We start from the raw sequence: 25,350 nt of genomic DNA, 5'->3' as shown, positions 1-25,350 counted from the left end.
AGACCTGTACCCCTGGGGATAAAAATATATGTTTATAAAAAATAAAAAATTAAAAAAAAAAAAAAAAAAGTAGTTTTTCACTCATATGTGGAACATAAGGAATAGTACAGAGAACCACAGGGAAATGGAGGGAAAACTGAGTGGGAAAAAATCAGAGAGGGAGACAAACCATGACAGATTCTGGACTCTAGGAAACATACTGAGGCTTGTAGAAGGGAGAGGGGTGGGGGTTGGAGTAACTGGGTGATAGGCATTAAGAATGGCACATAATATGAAGAGCACTGGGTGTTATATGCAACTAGTGAATCATTGAACACATCAGAAACTAACAATGTACTATATGTTGCCTAACTGAAAAAAATTAAAAAATAAATTAAAAAATAAAACCAGTTTTGTAGCATGAGCATTTTAGCATTTTAAGATACGTTGCTTGCTCGGTCTCATCTGACTACCCAGTGTTTTCCAGCATTAGCAGCCCTTTTTAATTCAAGTTTTAATTAATTTTAGTTCAGGTATTCTTTCATCAATTATGTTTGATCTTCAGTTTATGTTCCCCATTCACACTAATCCAAAAGAGGTTTTCTGGTTTCCTTGATTTGGCATTTTATTTTACGTCACTTCTTTTTCACTCTTGGCTCCTCACATGATATCCGCTTCCAAGTTGCCTGGTGGATTTTCTGGTCAATGTTCATAAGTGGGACCATGGAGGTGTATTCTCAGAGTCCTTCCATCTCTTAACTATGTTTCTATTGATTTTGCATAGTACCATAATTAGGAGGATGAGGAGAGAGAAGGAAATAATACACTGAAGACAAAAGCTTAACACCCCACTCAGCAACAGTACACCACACCCACCCACCCACCCACACACACACACACACACACATTCAATAAATGTGAACTATCATTGCATCTTAAAGTGAGGCTATTCTCATTAATTGCACTTATAGTTACTGAGCTCACTCCATCCATATACCTTAAGTTATCTTTAACTTAGTGATATTCTTCCCATGACATTACTCCTTGAAGTTAGCACATGTATACTTATATTCATCCCCTATCCTCACCACCTCTGTCTCCCTTCCATCCTCCCTCCTGCTTCTGTATCTCTCTGTGTCTCTGCTTCTCTTCCCCTCCACACACACAGCATGTATTAAAACTTCTCCAACTGCTCTTTTTTTTAAATCATTAGTTTTTGTTTTCAGTGTGTACCATTTTATCTGCAGTTCCCTCTTAATTTGAAACTTGGCAAATCAGTTTTTCATACAAAGTCAAGCTTCCATCAATTATGTTGTCCTATAGATAGCCTCCACTCTCACTCCTTTAACACCTTACTTGGTTTTAATCTTCTTGCAGCACTTCTGACCACTTAGCAAGTTACAAATTTATTCTATTGACATCCTTCATAGTAGGACTCTGTTGGTTCATTCATTGCTGCATTCACTGTCTACAATGGTTTCCGGCCTCAAGCACCATTCAATAAATACTGCTAACCAATGAATAAGAATCAATAAATACCCAATATTTGATTTACAACCATTAGCTAGTATCCTACTGCTTATTGTCTGTTCTAGTGAAACAACGTTAACTCCTGAGCCTCATATGTCTCTTCAGCTTTCACATAGCATTCTTGACAATTATGTTAGTATATAAACTGTTATCGTAAAGAAGTGAATGTCACTGACAGGCAGTTTTTCTCTTTGCTTATTTCAAGGGCACCTTGAAGATAGTTGCATGACTTCCCTACTTCTCTGACATGATTATCCTCAGCAGGAACACATTGTGAAAATGTAGAGCTCATGTTGCCAAAGTCAACCATGTAATACCCTCTCTGTCCTAGCTGTGAGAATACTCTCCTCAGCCTCCCTCACAGTCCTTAGGTAATCAAAATCTAAATCACATAATGTTTGATGGCCTGATCTAAATTGTAATTCTCAGCACACAAAATCAGATGAGTGTGCAATATCTTCTGTGTCTTCAAAAGCCATTCCATTTTTTTTTTATGAGAATGAGTTATGGTTTGGTTTTCTTCCCAAATATAAACTCATTTGAACATATCTTACAGGGAAAAAAAGAATGTTTAATTTCACTGCGTATGAAAGGTCCTCTTCTCTATTTCAACTACCAAAGCACATTTTCCCTCTTTTTTGATAGTTCTTTGTAATTTCAATTGAAGTGTGGTGAAGTTGGTAGAAAGACTTCAAATGAAGTGGTTAAACAAAAATAGTCATCATGAACCAATAACCTACAACTAAAGTTTTCTGAAGGATTCTAATTGATTACTATAGCTACTCTAAATGACTCAGGAATACTAATAATTTTATTGGGATCTTAATATATCCACAGCTATATTTTATTACACAAGTCATATTCATTTCAAGAATCCTACTAGTCAATGCATTAACTACATTAGGCCATCATTAAATTAGTTATGTATAGTTTATGCAGTAACTGTCTCCCATAGATGGAAACAAAAGATGTTAACAGTAATCATGCTGAGCAGAGCTACAAGAAGCTATTGCACAAATAAACATTTCCATTACATATTTGAAATACCAAAATATTTGACAATTTCTAAAAAATGTAACAAAAACCTAAGGTGTATTATGACATAGTATCTATGAAATTTAATAGAAGTTAATTGAATATTTGGTTAAGTTAAAGCTATGAAAAACAATAAATGACATTCCTGTGTAGTTTTGATAAATATAATAATTTAATATGCTGTGTCCTTGAAAATGAAAAACAAATATACTCCAGCTGTATGTACTGATACTAATGGATTTTTTTAAAAGATTTTATTTATTTATTTATTTATTTATTTGACAGACATAGATCACAAGTAGGCAGAGAGATGGTGGGGCGGGGTGGGGGGGGCGGGGAAGGATGAGTCTCCCTGCTGAGCAGAGAGCCTGATGCGGGGCTTTATCCCAGGACCCTGGGATCCTGACCTAAGCTGAAGACAGAGGCTTTAACCCACTGAGCCACCCAGGTGCCCCAATACTAATGGATTCTTAAGCTAAAGGGGAAAAGGTTTTAAATGCAGTACAAATAACATTTATATAAAGTTTGAAAACAAAATCAAACACTCTTATATTTGTATATATAAAACATATAAGGAGGATAAGAATATGAGAAATATAAAATTCAAAATCATTGCTTTCTCTGAGTCCTAAGGCTATATGAGGGAAGCTCTATAGAGTTTGGGGGGCTTCATGAGAATTGATTTAAGAATCTGTTTCTTAAGTGTGATGCTGGGTACCATAAGTATTTTCTGATTCTTATTTACAAACACAAATATATACATATTTTGTATAATAAAACATTATACAATTACAGGAAATGGAAAATCTTCATATCCATTAAATAATGTTATTTAGGAAAAATTTTAGACTAAATGAATTAATAAAATGATCAATAATTTCCTATAGCTGTTTAGGTCATTTCTTTGCTCTTTTACTATCTCTATCTCTTTTACTCAACCTCTGCATTTCCAACATCTCACCAGTTTCAAGTGGAATATTTTACTCATAAAGACTTCATAATTTGTCTAGTAGGTTGTATGTCACTCATATATCAATTTATCTTATGTTTCAATGTTGTAACTACATTATTTCCTTATACATTTTTCACCTAAAAAATAATATTTTTCCTTAAATGGACTTCTTTACAAAAGCGAATAAAACACCTCATGAGGGTAATAATAAAATTTTGAAACTTCAGTGAATGAATATAAAGCATAATTTGAAGTACATTTTTCTTACTTTTAATTAGAGAGGATTTTTAAAAGTTTATGTTTAAATTCCAGTTAACATACAGTGTAATATTAGTTTCAGGTATAGAATTTAGTGGTTCAACACTTTCAAGCAACATCCAGGCTTCATCACAAGTGCCCAAGAGAGGATTTTTAAATGAACCACTATATTGTATTGATGCTAAGATGAATTTTTCACTTATTAGTGTCTTTAAAATCAAAGGCAGTATAGATTTAAGAAAATACAGCACTTGGACACACATATAGAATTTGATATTCCAAACAAAAATTTCTATTTTTCTGTTTTTGTGACACCTCCAGGACCTTAAGACCACAAGATTTTCAAAAAAGGTAAAGCTTATATTTAGAGGCTTTTTTTGGGTAGTGCTTAAAATTAAAGAACATTCTTTTCTGGAAAAGGAGAGTTTACTGGAAATAATTATGTAGGCATTACAAAATACTACAGATTCTTATTTAGATAATTAATCCCAATAAATACACTTTATTTATAAAAATAGATTAGCTAATGTGAAAAAAGTCAAAGGGAAAAAATCAATTATCATATGGTTTCACTTATTTGTGGAACATAAGGAATAGCATGAAGGGTATTGGAGAAGGGAAAGATGAAGGGGGAGAAATCAGAGTGCGAGCAAACCATGAGAGACTATGGACTCCAGGAAACAAAGGTAGAGTTTTAGAAGGGAGGGTAGTGGGAAGATGGGTGAGCCCAGAGATAGATATTAAGGAGGGCACAGATTGCATGGAACACTGAGTATTACACACAAACAATGAATCCTTGAATATTACTTCAAAAACTAATGATCTACTGTATGGTGACTAACCTAACACAATAAAAAAATATTAAAAAATCAATTAGTTACCTACTCTATTAATAGTTCTATTGCCAGGCTTGCCATTCTATACTCTTTATTAGCACTTCCTTTCTAAATATATGTTTTAGATATGATTGCTTCTAATAGCTGAATATATGGATAGAGTAACTCTGAGATAGTTGATCTTCTTGCCATTCTATACTCTTTATTAGCACTTCCTTTCTAAATATATGTTCTAGATATGATTGCTTCTCATAGCTGATTATATGGATAGAGTAACTCTGAGATAGTTGATCTTCACGAATTTACTTAAAACAAACATACGGAGTACATATGTATGTATGTACAAACATACAATAGTAACATACTCATAACATATTTTGACAAGGTGAAACCCACATTTTTCTTAATAATGACTTGATTTAGGAAATCAGCACACACTGAGGACAACCACATATGGAGGTGAGCGTGAGGGAACCTAGCCAACTTGGTGACAACTGTCTTGAAGTCTTCCTGAAAGAGGGACTCGGCTGATTTGTACCCGGATAATCCATTCAATTCCTCTACTTTGGCCAATAAAAACACAGGTAGAATAAATTGAAAATACATACTTAGTCCCAAGGTTACTTTTCTTGAGTGACACTGGGAGATGTTCCCAGCGTTTCAGCCCTCGGCCCGTGCAGACACAGGAAGATTGGGAACCAGATCATTAGACTGCTACAAAAGCAATGTTTTCCTGTCATCTCGTGATTTTATTTTTTTCTTGAATACTGTGGTTTTATATAAAGTAATGAATCTGACTGCTCACTAAGAATGTGCCTATCTTTATTTTTCACTGGCACTCTGAGAATCATTTCCTCAGAAAAATGGGAGGTGGGGGATGCTGGTGTTATCATCTCATTTAAATATGTGCAAAAGATTCTGAATTTTTATAAAACAAGTTTCTCATTCTCTAGAGAAGATGAGGTAGGGATAGAGAGAAGGAGGAGGGAAGTCAGAGGGCTTAATGCCTAAGAGGAAAGACAGAACAGGTAAGCAGAGGAATATCTTAATGGAAGGTGGGAGTATTTCCCAACTTGATGACCAGTTAATAAGATGAAAAAGACTCAGGAAAAGAAGTTTCCTTAAACTTGAAACTCTCACTGCCAAATATCCATCATTGAACATATGTCAGCAAACCTCACCCTCCTTTCACAAACATGTTTGAAGACGTATAGACCTTGTGCATAATAGTATATGAAATGAAAAACCACTCTCTAAATAAAAGAGAAATGAACAAAAATAGCCTGTTGTTTACCTCTGAATGGAGTAGTAGGTATCTGGTCCCCCTTAAGTGTAATTGAATTCCATTGTTTAAGTACTCTTTGCCTATCCCTTCTTTTTGAAAAGAAGGAGATCATCATTAATTGTCAATGCCCTATGGGCTGCATGAGGAAGCAGATAAGGCCACCAGGTACAAGTACATAAGCACATTCAGCGCAATTCATTTCAGCTTCATTGGTTCAAAGAAATGTACTCAGTGTTACGATGTCAACCCAGTTATGTTGAATAGTTTTTGTTTGTTTGTTTTAATTTTATTTTCCGGGTCCGCTTCTATGTTGAGCCTTGCCTTTCACTCTTTATCTTTTGGCCTGCCTTTGGTAGTGACTCTATATAAACTGCAGAGTCTGAATGGATCTTGAAATTTTCTGTTCTGGCATGAACATAATCTCAATCTCCTTCCTTAAATGAATCATAGTGAAAAAAAAATCCCCATGATCTTAAATCCAGTGCAGTAATTATGCATATCGTCATCAGGGAACCGAAATTTCATTCCTAAGATTCTAAGTATTAGCCTCTGACTTGATATAGAATTTCAGGTCCATAGAGTGCTGGCATTTAAGATGTACATGAATGTTCTTCTTCTGACAATATTTTAAGATAGGTAAACTGCAAAGCCAGGTAGTTATGAAAAACCTGCACATACTAGGAAAATATGAAAAATATGCTTTAATTTGCATTTTAAGTCAGGAAGATAGTTCATTTTCTTTCCCTAACATGATTAAACTAATGGTTAAGCATTACAAACTTTCTGCAGATAGCCTGAACTCTCTCACTCATCCCTTTCTTCATCTAACTCTGCTGATCAACATGCATCTCTGGTTAAATTTGCATCTCCACTTCTTCTGTATTTGCATTAATGTAGCTAAATGTGGTTGGACAAAGGTAGTATTATATTGACTGGCTTTGCTTTTAGTTTAAGAGCACAACTCTTAATGATGTTATTATAGATACTGTGACCACATATTTTATTCTCAAAACTGAAACACTTTTGATAGTTAAAAAATGTGTTATTGGTAATTACCATAGACATAAATCAGTACTGTCCAAGGTAAACTGGGCCTGTCCTGGGCAAACTGATGTATGATTACTCACATTTTTGATGAACTACACATAATATTATCTGAGATAACTGCACATATTTTGTATAACTGACTTCACTCAAGGGGCTTCACTGCCATATGATTTTTTTCATACAAAGCATTGTTATTCTCAGTGACTTCTACAATACCAAGCCCAGGGCCAATTATCTGTGTTCAGATGACTGTGTTTCCCAGTAGCATTTTCCAAACTTCACCATGCTTCCCCTGAAACACTTTTCTCAGCTGACATCTAAAACACTACACACTTGCAGGTGGATCCTTACTTTACAGGCTACTACTTTGCAGAACCCTTTGCTAGTTACTCTTCATCTCCCAGGCTACAAAAAGTTTTGTGCTTTATGGCGCAAATCTCGGTCCTTGTACTTTCTCTACCAACACTCATTCCTTTGTTGACTTAATCTTGGTTCTTGGAGTTAAAGACTAGTCGGATGGTAATGGTTTTGTATTTGCATCTCCAAACAAGCTCTCTGTTCTTAATATAAAATGGTCATACTCAACTGCTTATGCTCTCTAGTTAGGTGTCAAAAAGGTATCCAAATGTAACAAAGATTTCCAGAAGAAACTCTGGACTTTCCCTCCAAAACTGCTATACTCTCTGTCTTCTACCCTTGTTAAAGAAAGTCATCCACTTGTTCAAGCAAAAACTTGGAGTTAGTGTTTCACTCTCTTTTACTCTCCCACTCCATCTCAAAATCAACCACCAAGTCCTATTCACTTTACCTTCAAAGTATATCCAGAGTCTGACCACAACCACCATCTCTACTATTACTATTCTTGTCTTACTCTTCATTATTTCTTAACCTGGATTATAGCAACAGCTCACCTTGCTTCCTCCCTTTTTCTCCCTTAGTCTGTTCAACATAGCATCTACAGTAACTAAACCCAAAACACTGTAACTATTTTGCTCAAAACCTTCTGCAGGCTTCTTATTTTACTTAGAGTAAAAGTTGAAGTTCTTTGGTAGACCAACAAGCTCCTTCATTATATTGCAGCCACTTAGCATTTCTTCTCTGACATTAGTGTCCTCAGATTATTTTATTTTAGTCACAACTGCTGTTTCTCAAGCATAACCAGAATACTTCTCCCTCAGAGTGTTTGTACTCCCTGTTCCCTTTACCAGAAATACTTTTCTTCCAGCTATCCATGTATCTTTTCTCATCCCTTTGACATTTTGCATATATTTCACTGTCTCAGGAGAGTCAATTTTTATTTTCGCAAATCACTAAAAATGCAATTTCCATACGAATAGCAATTTTGGTCATTTTTTTTTCCCTCACTGTTCTACTGTAATCACCGAGAAGATTCACAGTAAACACTCCCTGAACAAATCAATCAGTGAATTCAATATTTCTCTGTTTCTTAGCAGACTCTGATACCTTTATGAATTTTTTTCTTTTCAGTGTAACAGAATTCACTGTTTATGCACCACACCCAGTGCTCCATGCAATACATGCCCTCCATAATACCCACCACCTGGTTCCCCTAACTCCCTGCCCCTTCAAAACACTTCAAAACACAGATTTTTTTTCAGAGTCCATAGTCTCTCATGGTTCATCTCCCCTTCTAATTTCCCTTAACTACCTTCTCCTCTCCATCTCCCTATGTCCTCCATGTTATTTGTTACGCTCCACAAATAAGTGAAACCATATGATAATTGACTCTCTCTGCTTGACTTATTTCACTCAGCATAATCTCTTCCAGTCCCATCCATGTTGCTACAAAAGTTGGGTATTCATCCTTTCTGATGGAGGCATCATACTCCATATTGTATATGGACCACATTTTCCTTATCCATTTGTCCGTTGAAGGGCATCTTAGTTCTTTCCACAGTTTGGTGACAAAGTGGCCATTGCTGCTATAAACATTGGGGTACAGATGGCCCTTCTTCTCACTACATCTGTATCTTTGGGGTAAATACCCAGTAGTGCAATGGCAGGGTCATAGGGAAGCTCTATTTTTCATTTCTTAAGGAATCTCCACACTGTTCTCCAAAGAGGCTGCACCAACTTGCATTCCCACCAATAGTGTAAGAGGGTCCCCCTTTCTCCACATCCTCTCCAACGTTGTTTCCTGACTTGCTAATTTTGGCCATTCTAACTGGTATAAGGTGGTATCTCAAAGTGGTTTTAATTTGAATCTCTCTGATGGCTAGTAATGATGAACATTTTTTCATGTGTCTGATAGCCATTTGTATGTCTTCATTGGAGAAGTGTCTGTTCATGTCTTCTGCCCATTTTTTGATATGATTATCTGTTTTGTGTGTGTTGAGTTTGAGTTCTTTTAGATCCTGGATATCAGCCTTTTGTCTGTACTGTCATTTTCAAATATCTTCTCCCACTCCGTGGGTTGCCTCTTTGTTTTGTTGACTGTTTCCTTTGCTGTGCAGAAGCTTTTGATCTTGATGAAGTCCCAAAAGTTCATCTTTGCTTTTGTTTCCTTTGCCTTTGGAGACATATCTTGAAAGAAGTTGCTATGGCTGATGTCGAAGAGGTTACTGCCTATGTTCTCTTCTACGATTCTGATGGATTCCTGTCTCACGTTGAGGTCTTTTATCCATTTCAAGTTTATCTTTGTGTATGGTGTAAGAGAATGGTCGAGTTTCATTCTTCTACATATAGCTGTCCAATTTTCCCAGCACCATTTATTGAAGAGACTGTCTTTTTTCCACTGGTTATTTTTTCCTGCTTTGTCAAAGATTATTTGACCATAGAGTTGAGGGTCCATATCTGGGCTCTCTAGTCTGTTCCAATGGTCTGTGTGACTGTTTTTATGCCAGTACCATGCTGTCTTGGTGATCACAGCTGTGTAGTAAAGCTCGAAATCAGGTAATGTGATGCCCCCAGTTTTATTTTTCATTTTCAACATTTCCTTAGCAATTCAGAGTCTCTTCTGATTCCATACAAATTTTAGGATTATTTGATCCAGCTCTTTGAAAAATACCAGTGGAATTTTGATCAGAATGGCATTAAAAGTATAGATTGCCCTAGGCAGTACAGACATTTTAACAATGTTTATTCTTCCAATCCAAGAGCATGCAATGGTCTTCCATCTTTTTGTGTCTTCTTCAGTTTCTTTCATGAGTGTTCTGTAGTTCCCTGAGTACAGATCCTTTACCTCTTTGGTTAGGTTTATTCCCAGGTATCTTATGGTTCTTGGTGTTATCGTAAATGGAATAGATTCTCTCATTTCCCTTTCTGTATTTTCATTGTTAGTGTATAAGAAAGCAACCGATTTCTGTACATTGACTTTCTATCCTGCCACATTACTGAATTGCTGTGTGAGTTCTAGTAGTTTGTGGGTGGAGTCTTTTGAGTTTTTCATATAAAGTATCATGTCATCTGCAAAGAGAGTTTGACTTCTTCATTGCCAATTTGGATACCTTTTATTTCTCTGTTATCGGATTGCTGTTGCTAGGACTTCTAAGTCTATGTTGAACAAGAGTGATGAGAGTGGGCATCCTTGTTGTGTTCCTGATCTCAACGGGAAAGCTGTGAGCTTTTTCCCACTAAGGATGATATTTGCTGTGGGTTTTTCATAGAGAGATTTTATGAAGCTCAGGAATGTTCCCTCTCTTTCTATACTTTGAAGTGTTTTAATCAAGAACAGATGCTGGATTTTGTCAAATGTTTCTTCTGCATCAATTGAGAGGACCATGTGGTTCTTCTCTCTTCTCTTATTGGTTTGTTCTATCACATTGATTGATTTGAGAATGTTTAACCATCCTTGTAGCCCAGGGATGAATCCCACCTGGTCATGGTGGATAATCTTTTTAATGTGCTGTTGGATCCTGTTGGCTAGGATCTTGTTGAGAATCTTAGCATCCATATTCATTAGTAATATTGGTCTGAAATTCTCCTTTTTGGTGTGGTCTTTGCCTGGTTTGGGGATCAGGGTAATGCTGGCTTCATAAAAAAAAGTCTGGAAATTTTCCTTCTGCTTCAATTTTTTGAAACAGCTTCAGGAGACAGGTATTATTTCTTCTTTGAATATTTGGTAGAATTCCCCAGGGAATCCATCAGGTCCTGGGCTCTTGTTTTGTGGGAGGTTTTTGATCACTGCTTCAATCTCGTTACTAGATATCAGTCTATTTGGGTTGTCAATTTCTTCCTGGTTCAATTTTGGGAGTTTATAGTTTTCCAGGAATGCATCCATTTCATCTAGGTTGCTTAACTTATTGGCATATAACTGTTGATAATAACTTCTGATGAATGTTTCTACTCCCTTGGTGTTAGTTGTGATCTCTCCCTTTTCATTCATAATTTTATTGAGTTTTCTCTCTTTTCTTTCAGATTAGTGTGGCCAATGGTTTATCAATCTTGTTGATTCTTTCAAAAAAACAGCTTCTAGTTTCATTGGTACGTTCTACTGTATCTCTAGTTTCTATCTCATTGATCTCTGCTCTAATCTTGATTATTTCCCTTCTTGTGTGTGGAGTTGGCTTAATTTGTTGTTGATTCTCCAGTTCTTTAAGGTGTAGAGACAGCTGCTGTATTCTGGGTTTTTCAGGTTTGTTTGTTTGTTTGTTTTTAAAGATTTATTTATTTATTTATTTGACAGAAATCACAATTAGGCAGAAGTAGGCAGAGTGGCAGGTAGATAGAGAGGGAGAGGCAGACTCCCTGCTGAGCAGAGAGCCTGATGTGCCCTGGATCCTAAGACCCTGGGATCATGACCTGAGCTGAAGGCCGAGGCTTAACCCACTGAGCCACCCAGGCACCCCTTTCAGGGTTTGTTTGAGGGAGGCTTGGATGGCTATGTATTTCCCCTCCTTGGACTGCCTTTGCTGTATCTGATAGGTTTTGGGCCAAAGTGTCTACATTCTCATTGATTTCCATGAATTGTTTAAGTTCTTCTTTGATTTCCTGGTTGATTTTTAATATAAAACAATGGTTGATCTCTCTAATCGTTGATGATGTAATTAAAATTTTACCCCATTGACTTTGAGCAACCATATGGTTCACGGTGGAGAAAAAAAATCTGTCCTGTTTCTAAAAGGCGAGTACCCCAGAGTTGCTGTAACACCAGAGTCTCTGTTGGTTTTCAGGGTCTCTTTTTACATGGCTCTTTCCTAACTTCAGAAAGATATGAAATCAAAAGCTAAATTCCAGAAATAAGTCCTAGACCCAATGCAAATGGGAACTAGGAGGATGTTTATCCTATTTAAATTCCTGAAAAAATTTTAATGAATAAAACATTTACTTATATTTCATAAATGTCTGATGAAGCAACCAGAATGACAGGTGTTTTTCTTATTAATATATATAAGAATCAGTTTGCTACTTCTTCAAAATGCAGATTATCTGACCCTATTTCTAGAAATTTTTCTAGTCAATTTTGGGTGGAGACCAAGATCTAGATTTGTAACAAGCAACCAATCTTACCTATGATGTCAACCAAATAGCAAAACACATTGAAAAAGACTGATATACATGTTTGAAAACTGAATCCATTACTAGTAAATAGTGGTTATTTGGAGAATATACTATTCATCTTCTTGAAGAAGCTACAGTTACAGCACACAACTAGTTAAAGATGCAGAAATTCTTATTTCAGCCTTACATTTCCCATCTGAAGCATGTCTAACAAATACATGATCCCTAATTATTAAGAAAAATGTTAATTTTCTTCATTATCATCTATTTATTTAAGGATTGGTCCACAAATTTGCAATTAAAATCAATCCATCTATTCAAAGTTGGTATTTCTAAATACCAACTCCACTCCAAAACAGAATACTTACTTTAAAGCACAAGAAGCCATATCACACCCAAACTTCGCTGGGGGTCACAGTGCACTCAAACTGAAGGTAAGATAGTAATAATAGTCAAAAAGACTGTTCTGGTATAAGTATAAGTTAATTTATTGGAAATCAACATGGAATATCAAAAAGAATAAGGAACTTCAATTAGTAGTATTGGTTCTGCCACTGGCTGGACTTATTTTCTTTATCTTTAAAATCAATAAGCTTGACTAATAGTTTCTTACTTTCCTATTTGCTCAAGGCTTTATCTTTAACATAATATCTTTACAAACCAAGAAAATATATTTATGAAAAATTTTGTCAAAACTTTAAAATAAACACCAATATTTAGACAAAATAGTTTTAGTGATCTGGAGAATTAATTCCTTGGGAAAAAATTCCTCACTTAATTCCCTATAAGTTGCATACAGGAGCACTCACTACAAATTTATGCAAACTAATTAACAGTATATATTCATATCCTTCATAATTACAAACATTGGTCAAAGGAATAAAATGTGTTTAGAGAATCTATCAATGATACCTGCTATTATCAGCAATCTAGCACTGATTCTCAGGGACCACAAATCCTTTCAACTAAAATGTATAAATCTTTTTACTTCAAATCCAAATCAATCTCAGTTTCTTTCAGAAGGTCTAATGTTGTGTAATTGACCTCAAGAAGTCATAAAAATCTGTTCAACTGACTGTATTAAAACGGGAAAAAATATCCTTATAGAAAATCACTAAATCCATTGCATCAAACCTGGGTTGTGGTGGCAGTTTATGTGAATGTGGTTCCTATGTGTATACTGAAATTACATTTAAGAAAAATAAATCTACACAAATCACCATGAAATCACATACCACATCTTTATTATTATAAATTCCCAGACCATATTAGATAATTATTCATGGTGATTATAAATTAATGAATGATTAGTACCCAATAACCAGCTAGAACCATTATTTTACCTTTTATGAAACAAAGGATTTGCAGAACTGTCAGCATTTGTACATGTATTGGATTTTTCCTTCTTTCAGGAAGTTCTGACATACCAGTTGGCAGGGTGATCTGGAAATATGTAGAATTTAGTATCTGAAAGAACTGTAAGGCACCACACAGAGTCTCTAATTTCCCACATAGTATATTTGTAGCAATTTGTAAAAGTAGTGCTGAGTTAACCCAGGTGGCCCTAATTGTTTCATAATTTGCTTCAGGATCCCCTGAAGCAATTTGGAAACTGCTGAATTTATATAACGATGTAATTTTCCATGAATTCTTTGGACCTTTGCTACCAGTCCAGATGCCAAGAATGACTCCTGGAATCTTTACAGCACTGCACTTCAATGTGCATGGGGCTCCCTCATTTTTGGTGCAATAATGGTGGATAACCGTTCAATAAATAAATGAATAGGTATTGATTACATTGTAATTAGATGCCCATTATAAGATATATAAAGATTAAGTCAACTGATATTTACAATCAAGGAAAAGGCAATTATAATTTACCATAAATCATATAATACAGTATTGGGTGCCAAAAGATCATTTCAGATAAATTCATTGTTAGTTCAGAGACGAGAATTATGTATTTTTCTGTAGATATTTGTCTAAGGGGTAGCATGAATTTAAATTAGACCTTGAATGATTGGTAGATTTTGAAATACATGAGAATTAGGTGGAACATATATTAAACAGAAACAAGTAAAAGAACATAGGTCATTTATGCACAGGAAAATAATAAAATGGATGAAGTGGGAGATGCTGGGGGAGAAAGGAAGGAAGAAAGGAAAGAAGGAAGGAAGGAAATGAAAGCAAAGAAAATTAGTGAAATTATGGTATAAGTTGAGTAGTTTGAAAAAGATTGGAAAGTCAGATTAGGGCAACATCATGGAGTTCTTTGAATGACAGAGACACTTAAGAGTTGTGGTTAGTGACCCGAGATTTAACAATCTGTGGTGAAGATCTCATGACCCGTTCATCCTATATGTTCCCAATGCTTGTTTCTTGTCGATATGAAGATTCAAACCAAGATACGTCCATTTGCCATGATTATAATGCTGCAACAAACTGGCTTATTTTCTTTGGCTGTCATGTCAAAACCTAATAAACCTAGATTTTCTTTATAAATGTCTACTGAAAAAAGGAAGGAAGTGAAAAATATGAAATTTATAGTTTTCACTTTCTCATATTTCCTGTAGCTCCACATTTTTTTTTTGATACATTTGCTTCATGCTGTGAACTGACAGCCAGTCTTCAAAGTGCAATTCTTCTTAAGTGGGGACAGTTCAACATTTTTCTCGTTTTGGCAAGGAATCAATAGTGCATTAAATTCTAGAGTGTGCATTCTGTTGGCAAAATCTTGCCATTTGTAATGACATGGATGGAGCTAAAGAGTATTACGCTATGCAAAATGAGTGAGAGAAAGACAAACACCATATGATTTCTCCCATATGTGGAATTTAAGAAACAAAGCAAATAAGCAAAGAAAAAAAAAGAGAAAGAGAGGCAAACCAAGAAACAGACTCATAACTATAGAAAACAAACTGATGGTTACCAGACAGGAGGTGGGTGGGGGGATGGGTGAAATGGGTGATGGTGATTAAGGAGGGCATTTGCTGTGATGAGCACCAGGGGTGTGGTATGGAAGGGTGGAATCACTTATCTTGTACACCTGAAACTAACATTACACTATATGTTAACTACCAGGGATTTAAATAAAAATTTAAAAATTTTATTTTATTGTATTAATTTGTTTTTATGAGAAGACTTGAAATTTACTAGGGTTTTAAGATGACTTCTGTCTTCAGTTAGGCAAAGCTAAGAGATCTAATCTAGCTTTATAATGTGTGGTCCTGTTTCTAGTTTTCTCTGTCCCTGAAAAGTTTAGGAAATCCAGAGATGGTGAAGATGCTATATCAGTATCAAGAGTTCACTAGAAAAAGTTCACTAATACAATAAATAACCAGAAAAAATGAGATATTTGTTTTGTTCTTGGTGAATTAGGAGATCTCATCTCTTTGTGGGTAGCAGAGAGAGGAGGGTTAGTTAATAGACTATTTTAGGAGCTTGTCCTGAAGAAAAGCCCTCTTGGACCACTATTAAGTAAGATATATTTTTCAAGAAAAGAAGAGCATAGTGTATGGCTTCTGGAGGTAAAAACTAGAGTAGACTAAAACTGGGTGAAAATGAAAGTTTTCCAGGAGATGATATGGACCTTTAGAGAACTGGTACAGGAAAAAACAAAGAAGCACAATAATTTTATGTTTAATGTATATAAGTGGAAAGATCAAGTGTGAGGTGCTACTGCTATATCCATCTTAGATACTTAGGAGATGGTGTGGACGTGGATTTATAGACAGATGAGGACCTGATATCTTACTGGCGAGATTGTTAAATAATTGGAAATATCACACTTGCCTCATTCCTTCTCTTTAATTCTCCCTCTTGTGAGCACAATGAGGGGATGGTATGGTCTATTGGCAGAACAATAAGGTATGATATTATAGACAGAAGAAACTAAATAGTTATTTGAAAAGAAGCTAAAAATTTACTAAAATTCTAGACTAAGTACATATATATGTATATATCCCTTGTATTTTTTTATTCCTTTTCAATATTCATGTTAGTTAAGAAACTTCACTCCTAAGTTTTATTTTATTGACTGTAGTTCTTTTGCTTTCTCCTGTGAAAGTACATATACATGGGTCAATAATTTGTTAGTTTCTGGGCAATATATTGATCCTTCTATTTGATTTTTGGTCAAATAGATTTTTGGTTTTCTTTGTCTGTCTTCCCATGTACTCTCATCTCTTTGAAAAACAGTTTCTGGAGTAAACTAATATGCTCTAACAAGGAATTTAATTATATCTGAGCTGCATAATATTTTGGGCAGTTAATCTACTTGAACTCAAAGTGAACCTGAACCTTTAAAGCTGTTGTTGAGACCAAATTGCTGATGGAAACAAAAATACGCATCTCTGGTTACTCATTCAATGCAAGAGTGTACAGTTTTTGAAATCTTAACTAGAAATTCATGATCACAAGTCTCATTAAAATTCATGTATACAGAATGAACATGAGTATTGATGGTAGGATATCCTAAAAATTCAAGTTCTATTAAAGAGGCAGAATGGTGCTTGCTTCGGCAGCATATATACTAAAGAGGCAGAATGTTTCAAAGATTGAGTGATTTTTTTTTTTAAATCCTCGATTACAAATAAACTAATTATAAAAAAAGAATTTCAAGGACATAATTTCTGTAACAATTCAATGTTTCCAACTTTTAAAGATAAAATGAATTTTTATATATATAGGGAAAAAATACCTTAACAAATTTTAGTTCTGGTAATGGTGACATTTTTGTTTTCTTCTTCTTTTTTTTTTAATCAGAGTGATACTCCTTCATTTGGCAATTAAATACTTGAAAGGGAAGCTGGCAAAAACTAGAAGAGATCTGACCCTAGGGAGAAAGGAAATATTCATAAGAGTCAAATTTATATGGATTTTCTACTAAGGGAATGATAGGATCTGTGAGGTGCTCTATCTATACGGTTCAAATCAAAATCTTCAGACTATTGGTCTCTTAAAGTCAGAAGAGTGGTGCCTGGGTGGCTCAGTGGGTTAAGCCTCTGCCTTCAGGTCAGGTCATGATCTCAGGGTCCTGGGATGGAGCTGTGCATCAGGCTCTCTGCTCAGCGGCTCTCTCCCCTCTCTATGCCTGTCTCTCTGCCTATTTGTGATCTCTGTCTGTCAAATAAATGAATAAAATCTTAAAAAAAAAAAAAAGAAGAGACTGGAATTTTAAGTCATTGGAAATTGAGGCTAGATAAATGAGGAAAAGACAAAGCCATAGAGGAGGGACCTCCCCAAATTGGTGTAAAAGCTTCCCCTAAACAGTTAATTAACCTCTGAACTGTTCCTGTGTGAGCAAGACTCTAACAAGTTCAAGGGAAAACAATATATGGAGAGGGCAAAGAGATAAGAAGAGATTCCAATTGCTGCCTACCACAGGGAAGGCAGAATTTGGTGCTTGGTTCCCTTCAAATAAACATAATTTAGAAAATACCTCCTGTCCTCTGTTGACACTCCAAAGAGCACACTGCCTTATGAGCAAAAATTGTATCCTTGGACAATGAATTCACCATAGGATTATGGGCAAACTGAAACAAAACCACCGTAACAAAATAAAACTAAAATACAATCCTACAGGGGTCTAAGGTTACCTCCTGCAAAGTTACAGGCAGAAAAATAAAACAGAAGCAGAGTTTTTGTAATTATCAGAAAAAAAAAAAACAGTATATAATACAAAATTACCACCCATGTGGAGAAACAAGGAAATAGGAACCATAAGCAAGGGAAATACCATTCAATAGGAAAACAATCCACAAACTACAATGCTAAAAGTAGCCCAGATGAATGTGAAAGTGTCGTACTAAATTCTAAAAGTTTATACAAGAATATGGAGAAAATGGGTAAGTAAGTAGTAAATTTAAGGAGAGATTTAGAAACCATAAGAAAGAACAAAATGGAAAACCTACAACTGAAAACTAAAATAGAAATTTTTTAAACACTGGATAAGATTTACATCAAAGTAAACAAAACAGAAGAAAATCAATATAAGAAGTAGTACAGAAAACTAATACCTGTTTAGTTAAGCCAAATATTGGCCCCCAAGAAAGAGCAGAAAAAAAGTAAAAAGATAGAAAAATTAAACTATGCAAGAATAATATTAAGAAAACTGTTAGGATTCTATAAATTCAAAATAGAATTCAAGTTGAGGAGTGTTACAAATAATTTCATAGCGTTAGTCAATTAGTTAAAACAACAAACTAAATGTGTGAAATAATGAAAATATGTCTTTAAAAAAAAAACATATTTCCTCTAATGAAAGAAGGAAGAAACTTCCCTTCTTCCTGTTCTTAGAGCATTTACTTAAGAAAATTTGTAACTGTGAATTTTTTTTCCTCTGCCACTCTGAAATGTATGTAAAATTTTTATTTTTAAATATTTTACTTATTCATTTGATGGAGAAAGCATGAGTCAGGGGAGAAGCAGACTCCCCACTGAGCAGGGAGCCCGAAATGAGTAATATTGGGCTGTGTCCTATGAGATCAGGACCTGAACTCAAGGCAGATGCTCAACCATCCCAGCCACCCAGGACCCCATATGTAAACTTTTTTTTACAAGATAAATAAAGCCTCTTGCCAGTGTTATAACCCAGAGGTCTCCTCCTCAAGGACTTGGAAGTCATTGGGTAATACAATCATCCAGGAACAGAGCACCCCTCCCACAGTCTTATTGGGAGAGTAAGGGCCTAACTTAGCTGGCTTCAAGTTTGACACCTATGGCTCATCAAAGAGATGGAAGAAATTCACTTTCCTTTAGATAAAGGCACTTAGCAAACACAAGTAGCCTCCCAATTACCAGATAAATTTAGGATGAAGTATGTGTGTCAAATGTGCTATCAAGTCCTCTTTCTTGAGTTATTATTGACCTTGAAAACATGTATGAAATGGGCTGCATCTGCATGATGTATAAAAGGATGAAATTTCTGTTTTTGCAATTTAGCAGATTGCCTGTGATACACATCACATCCCAGATTAATGCTTCTTTAATACAAAAGCTATGTTCTTTTTTTCCCCACATCTACAGAGAGGTTTGCTACAGTGTCAAGAGATTTTGTTTTAAATTATTTTTTCCCAACTGTATGCATCTAATAACATGAAGCAAAACTGGTAAGACTAAATGGAGTAACAGAGAAATCTATGCTTATATTTAGATTTTTTTAAAACTTTTCTTCTCCAATGAGTGACAGAAAATGGACAAAATTATTAATACTATACAAGATTTTAAAAACACTGTAAGACAAACTGATAAAATATAAAATATATAATTAATATAAATAAAATATAGATCAATTTTTATAAAACATCACATTTCTAAATTGCAGAGTACACATTTTTTCAAGTGCAAGTAGGATATAAGATGAGCCATAAAATATATGAGTAAATAATTTCAAACACTGAAATACAAAGTATGTTCTCTGAGAAAGTACAATGAAATTGAAAATAAGTAAGATTTCAAGAAAAACCCAATATTTGGAAATTAAGCAACATACGTCTAAATGAACCAAAGGGCAAAAAAGAAATCATATAATTTGTGGTTGTAAGAAGGAAATGTACAATTTCATACTCATATATTATAAAAAAATGTATTAGACCCATTATCTCAACATCAACTTTTAGAAACAAGGAAAGGAAGAACAAATTAAAAGCAAAGCAAGTAGAAAAAGGATATTACAATGAATATAGAAACTAGTGAGTTAGGAATGGTAGTAGAAAAAAATGAACAAAACTCTAATTTCACCCTTTGAAAAGTATAAGAAAATTTACAAACACATGGATAGAATAATGAAAAAAGGAAATATAAATATTATAAAGAATGAAAAGATATCATTACAGACCTACAGATATTTTAAGGTTAAAAGAGGAACACTATGAGTAAATACATGACAGAAAATTTTACAATTAGAAAAAATGGACAAATTCCTTCATATGATGATTTAGGAAAATTAATGTGAGATTTAGAAATATTTGTCCTTTTTCAGACTTGTCATCATGCATCATCCTATGATCACAAAATTTATCTATACACCAATAAGTTAACAGTAATAAAATTATATAATATAAATATCTGTTTTATGTTTTTAGTACGTTTTAGTAGTTATAGCCTATATTTATTCCTCAATTTATTTGCTATTTTATTAAAAGCCTTAAGTTTGGTTTCATAGTAACAGAATCTGATTTTAGAATTCAAATTTCTTTAAAGCTCTGACTACTTATTTAAGACATCTAATTAACAATTCAAACTACAGCATTCTACTCAGGCAGTCACTTGATTAAAAAGGATATTAAAGACACACATTTATGCACATGTGTGTATATACATATTTTATACATATTAAATGTTGTAATATTTGGATGTGGCCTAATGCAGCTAGCTGTATTTCATAGTATGTAGATAAAACAATCACATCAATAGGGTAATGATCTCCTGAAATTGTGATAGTTAATATTGAAATAGCACCGTACACAGGGAAACTGTTGAGATTTCTATTAAAAAACTGAACTATTGGGGCACCTGGGAGGCTCAGTGGGTTAAGCCGCTGCCTTCAGCTCAGGTCATGATCTCAGGGTCTTGGGATCGAGTCCCGCATCGGGCTCTCTGCTTAGCAGGGAGCCTGCTTCTCTCTCTCTCTCTCTCTCTCTCTGCCTGCCTCTCCATCTACTGTCAAATAAATAAATAAAATCTTTAAAAAAAAAAAACTGAACTATTAAGAGCAGAGTCACATGCTATTCTGTGGACAAAGCTACTGATGGCATCAACAGCCTCTCTTCATACGCACTCACGTGAACAAATGTAATGCTATAACGTCTCTTAATTTGCTCAGCAGTTTTTATTGGCATTACGTTAAACTGGCCCATCTGGGGAAAAGCCAGCTTATTAACACAGTCGCTTACTTAGAAATTCAAAAGTGGCAGAAATGATTGCCTATAACTGTCCTATGTTCCTTTTTTTTTTTTAATTTTTTATTTTTTATAAACATATATTTTTATCCCCAGGGGTACAGGTCTGTGAATCACCAGGTTTACACACTTCACAGAACTCACCAAATCACATACCCTCCCCAATGTCCATAATCCCACCCCCTTCTCCCAAACCCCCTCCCCCCGGCAACCCTCAGTTTGTTTTGTGAGATTAAGAGTCACTTATGGTTTGTCTCCCTTCCAATCCCATCTTGTTTCATTGATTCTTCTTCTACCCACTTAAGCCTCCATGTTGCATCACCACTTCCTCATATCAGGGAGATCATATGATAGTTGTCTTTCTCTGCTTGACTTATTTCGCTAAGCATGATATGCTCTAGTTCCATCCATGTTGTTGCAAATGGCAAGATTTCATTTCTTTTGATGGCTGCATAGTATTCCATTGTGTATATATACCACATCTTCTTGATCCATTCATCTGTGGATGGACATCTAGGTTCTTTCCATAGTTTGGCTACTGTGGACATTGCTGCTATAAACATTCGGGTGCATGTGCCCCTTTGGATCACTACATTTGTATCTTTAGGGTAAATACCAATAGTGCAATTGTTGGGTCATAGGGCAGTTCTATTTTCAACATTTTGAGGAACCTCCATGCTGTTTTCCAGATGGCTGCACCAGCTTGCATTCCCACCAACAGTGTAGGAGGGTTCCCCTTTCTCCGCATCCTCACCAGCATCTGTCATTTCCTGACTTGTTGATTTTAGCCATTCTGACTGGTGTGAGGTGATATCTCATTGTGGTTTTGATTTGTATTTCCCTGATGCCGAGTGATATGGAGCACTTTTTCATGTGTCTGTTCGCCATCTGGATGTCTTCTTTGCAGAAATGTCTGTTCATGTCCTCTGCCCATTTCTTGATTGGATTATTTGTTCTTTGGGTGTTGAGTTTGCTAAGTTCTTTATAGATTCTGGACACTGGTCCTTTATCTGATATGTCATTTGCAAATATCTTCTCCCATTCTGTCAGTTGTCTTTTGATTTTGTTAACTGTTTCCTTTGCTGTGCAAAAGCTTTTGATCTTGATGAAATCCCAGTAGTTCATTTTTTCCCTTGCTTCCCTTGCCTTTTGCGTTGTTCCTAGGAAGATGTTGCTGCGGCAGAAGTCGAAGAGGTTGCTGCCCGTGTTCTCCTCAAGGATTTTGATGGATTCCTTTTGTACATTGAGGTCCTTCATCCATTTTGAGTCTATTTTTGTGTGTGGTGTAAGGAAATGGTCCAATTTCATTTTTATGCATGTGGCTGTCCAATTTTCCCAGCACCATTTATTGAAAAGGCTGTCTTTTTTCCATTGGACATTCTTTCCTGCTTTGTCGAAGATTAGTTGACCATAGATTTGAGGTTCTATTTCTGGGCTCTCTATTCTGTTCCATTGATCTATGTGTCTGGTTTTGTGCCAGTTCCATGCTGTCTTGATGATGACAGCTTTGTAATAGAGCTTGAAGTCCGGAATTGTGATGCCACCAACGTTGGCTTTCTTTTTCAATATCCCTTTGGCTATTCGAGGTCTTTTCTGGTTCCATATAAATTTTAGAATTATTTGTTCCATTTCTTTGAAAAAGATGGATGGTACTTTGATAGGAATTGCATTAAATGTGTAGATTGCTTTAGGTAGCATAGACATTTTCACAATATTTATTCTTCCAATCCAGGAGCATGGAACATTTTTCCATTTCTTTGTGTCTTCCTCAATTTCTTTCATGAGTACTTTATAGTTTTCTGAGTATAGATTCTGTGTCTCTTTGGTTAGGTTTATTCCTAGGTATCTTATGGTTTTGGATGCAATTGTAAATGGGATTGACTCCTTAATATCTCTTTCTTCTGTCTTGCTGTTGGTGTAGAGAAATGCAACTGATTTATGTGCATTGATTTTATATCCTGACAATTTACTGAATTCCTGTATAAGATATAGCAGTTTTGGAGTGGAGTCTTTTGGGTTTTCCACATATAGTATCATATCATCTGCGAAGAGTGATAATTTGACTTCTTCTTTGCCGATTTGGATGCCTTTAATTTCCTTTTGTTGTCTGATTGCTGAGGCTAGGACCTCTAGTACTATGTTGAATAGCAGTGGTGATAATGGACATCCCTGCCGTGTTCCTGACCTTAGCGGGAAAGCTTTCAGTTTTTCTCCATTGAGAATGATATTTGCGGTGGGTTTTTCATAGATGGCTTTGATGATATTGAGGTATGTGCCCTCTATCCCTACACTTTGAAGAGTTTTGATCAGGAAGGGATGCTGTACTTTGTCAAATGCTTTTTCAGCATCTATTGAGAGTATCATATGGTTCTTGTTCTTTCTTTTATTGATGTGTTGTAGCACACTGACTGATTTGCGGATGTTGAACCAACCTTGCAGCCCTGGAATAAATCCCACTTGGTCGTGGTGAATAATCTTTTTAATGTACTGTTGAATCCTATTGGCTAGTATTTTGTTGAGTATTTGCGCATCTGTGTTCATCAAGGATATCGGTCTATAGCTCTCTTTTTTGATGGGATCCTTGTCTGGTTTTGGGATCAAGGTGATGCTGGCCTCATAAAATGAGTTTGGAAGTTTTCCTTCCATTTCTATTTTTTGGAACAGTTTCAGGAGAATAGGAATTAGTTCTTCTTTAAATGTTTGGTAGAATTCCCCCGGGAAGCCGTCTGGCCCTGGGCTTTTGTTTGTTTGGAGATTTTTAATGACTGTTTCAATCTCCTTACTGGTTATGGGTCTGTTCAGGCTTTCTATTTCTTCCTGGTTCAGTTGTGGTAGCTTATATGTTTCTAGGAATGCATCCATTTCTTCCAGATTGTCAAATTTATTGCCGTAGAGTTGCTCATAGTATGTTCTTATAATAGTTTGTATTTCTTTGGTGTTAGTTGTGATCTCTCCTCTTTCATTCATGATTTTATTTATTTGGGTCCTTTCTCTTTTCTTTTTGATAAGTCGGGCCAGGGGTTTATCAATTTTATTAATTCTTTCAAAGAACCAGCTCCTAGTTTCGTTGATTTGTTCTATTGTTTTTTTGGTTTCTATTTCATTGATTTCTGCTCTGATCTTTATGATTTCTCTTCTCCTGCTGGGCTTAGGGTTTCTTTCTTGTTCTTTCTCCAGCTCCTTTAGGTGTAGGGTTAGGTTGTGTACCTGAGACCTTTCTTGTTTCTTGAGAAAGGCTTGTACCGCTATATATTTTCCTCTCAGGACTGCCTTTGTTGTGTCCCACAGATTTTGAACCGGTGTATTTTCATTATCATTTGTTTCCATGATTTTTTTCAATTCTTCTTTAATTTCCCGGTTGACCCATTCATTCTTTAGAAGGATACTGTTTAGTCTCCATGTATTTGGGTTCTTTCCAATCTTCCTTTTGTGGTTGAGTTCTAGCTTTAGAGCATTGTGGTCTGAAAATATGCAGGGAATGATCCCAATCTTTTGATACCGGTTGAGTCCTGATTTAGGACCGAGGATGTGATCTATTCTGGAGAATGTTCCATGTGCACTAGAGAAGAATGTGTATTCTGTTGCTTTGGGATGAAATGTTCTGAATATATCTGTGATGTCCATCTGGTCCAGTGTGTCGTTTAAGGCCTTTATTTCCTTGCTGATCTTTTGCTTGGATGACCTGTCCATTTCAGTGAGGGGAGTGTTAAAGTCCCCTACTATTATTGTATTATTGTTGATGTGTTTCTTTGATTTTGTTATTAATTGGTTTATATAGTTGGCTGCTCCCACGTTGGGGGCATAGATATTTAAAATTGTTAAATCTTCTTGTTGGACAGACCCTTTGAGTATGATATAGTGTCCTTCCTCATCTCTTATTATAGTCTTTGGCTTAAAATCTAATTGATCTGATATAAGGATTGCCACTCCTGCTTTCTTCTGATGTCCATTAGCATGGTAAATTCTTTTCCACCCCCTCACTTTAAATCTGGAGGTGTCTTCGGGCTTAAAATGTGTTTCTTGGAGGCAACATATAGATGGGTTTTGTTTTTTTATCCATTCTGATAC

The sequence above is a fragment of the Mustela nigripes genome, chromosome 9, assembly GCF_022355385.1.
Source record: "Mustela nigripes isolate SB6536 chromosome 9, MUSNIG.SB6536, whole genome shotgun sequence".
Taxonomy (NCBI): domain Eukaryota; kingdom Metazoa; phylum Chordata; class Mammalia; order Carnivora; family Mustelidae; genus Mustela; species Mustela nigripes.
Note: the sequence above shows the minus strand (reverse complement) of the source record.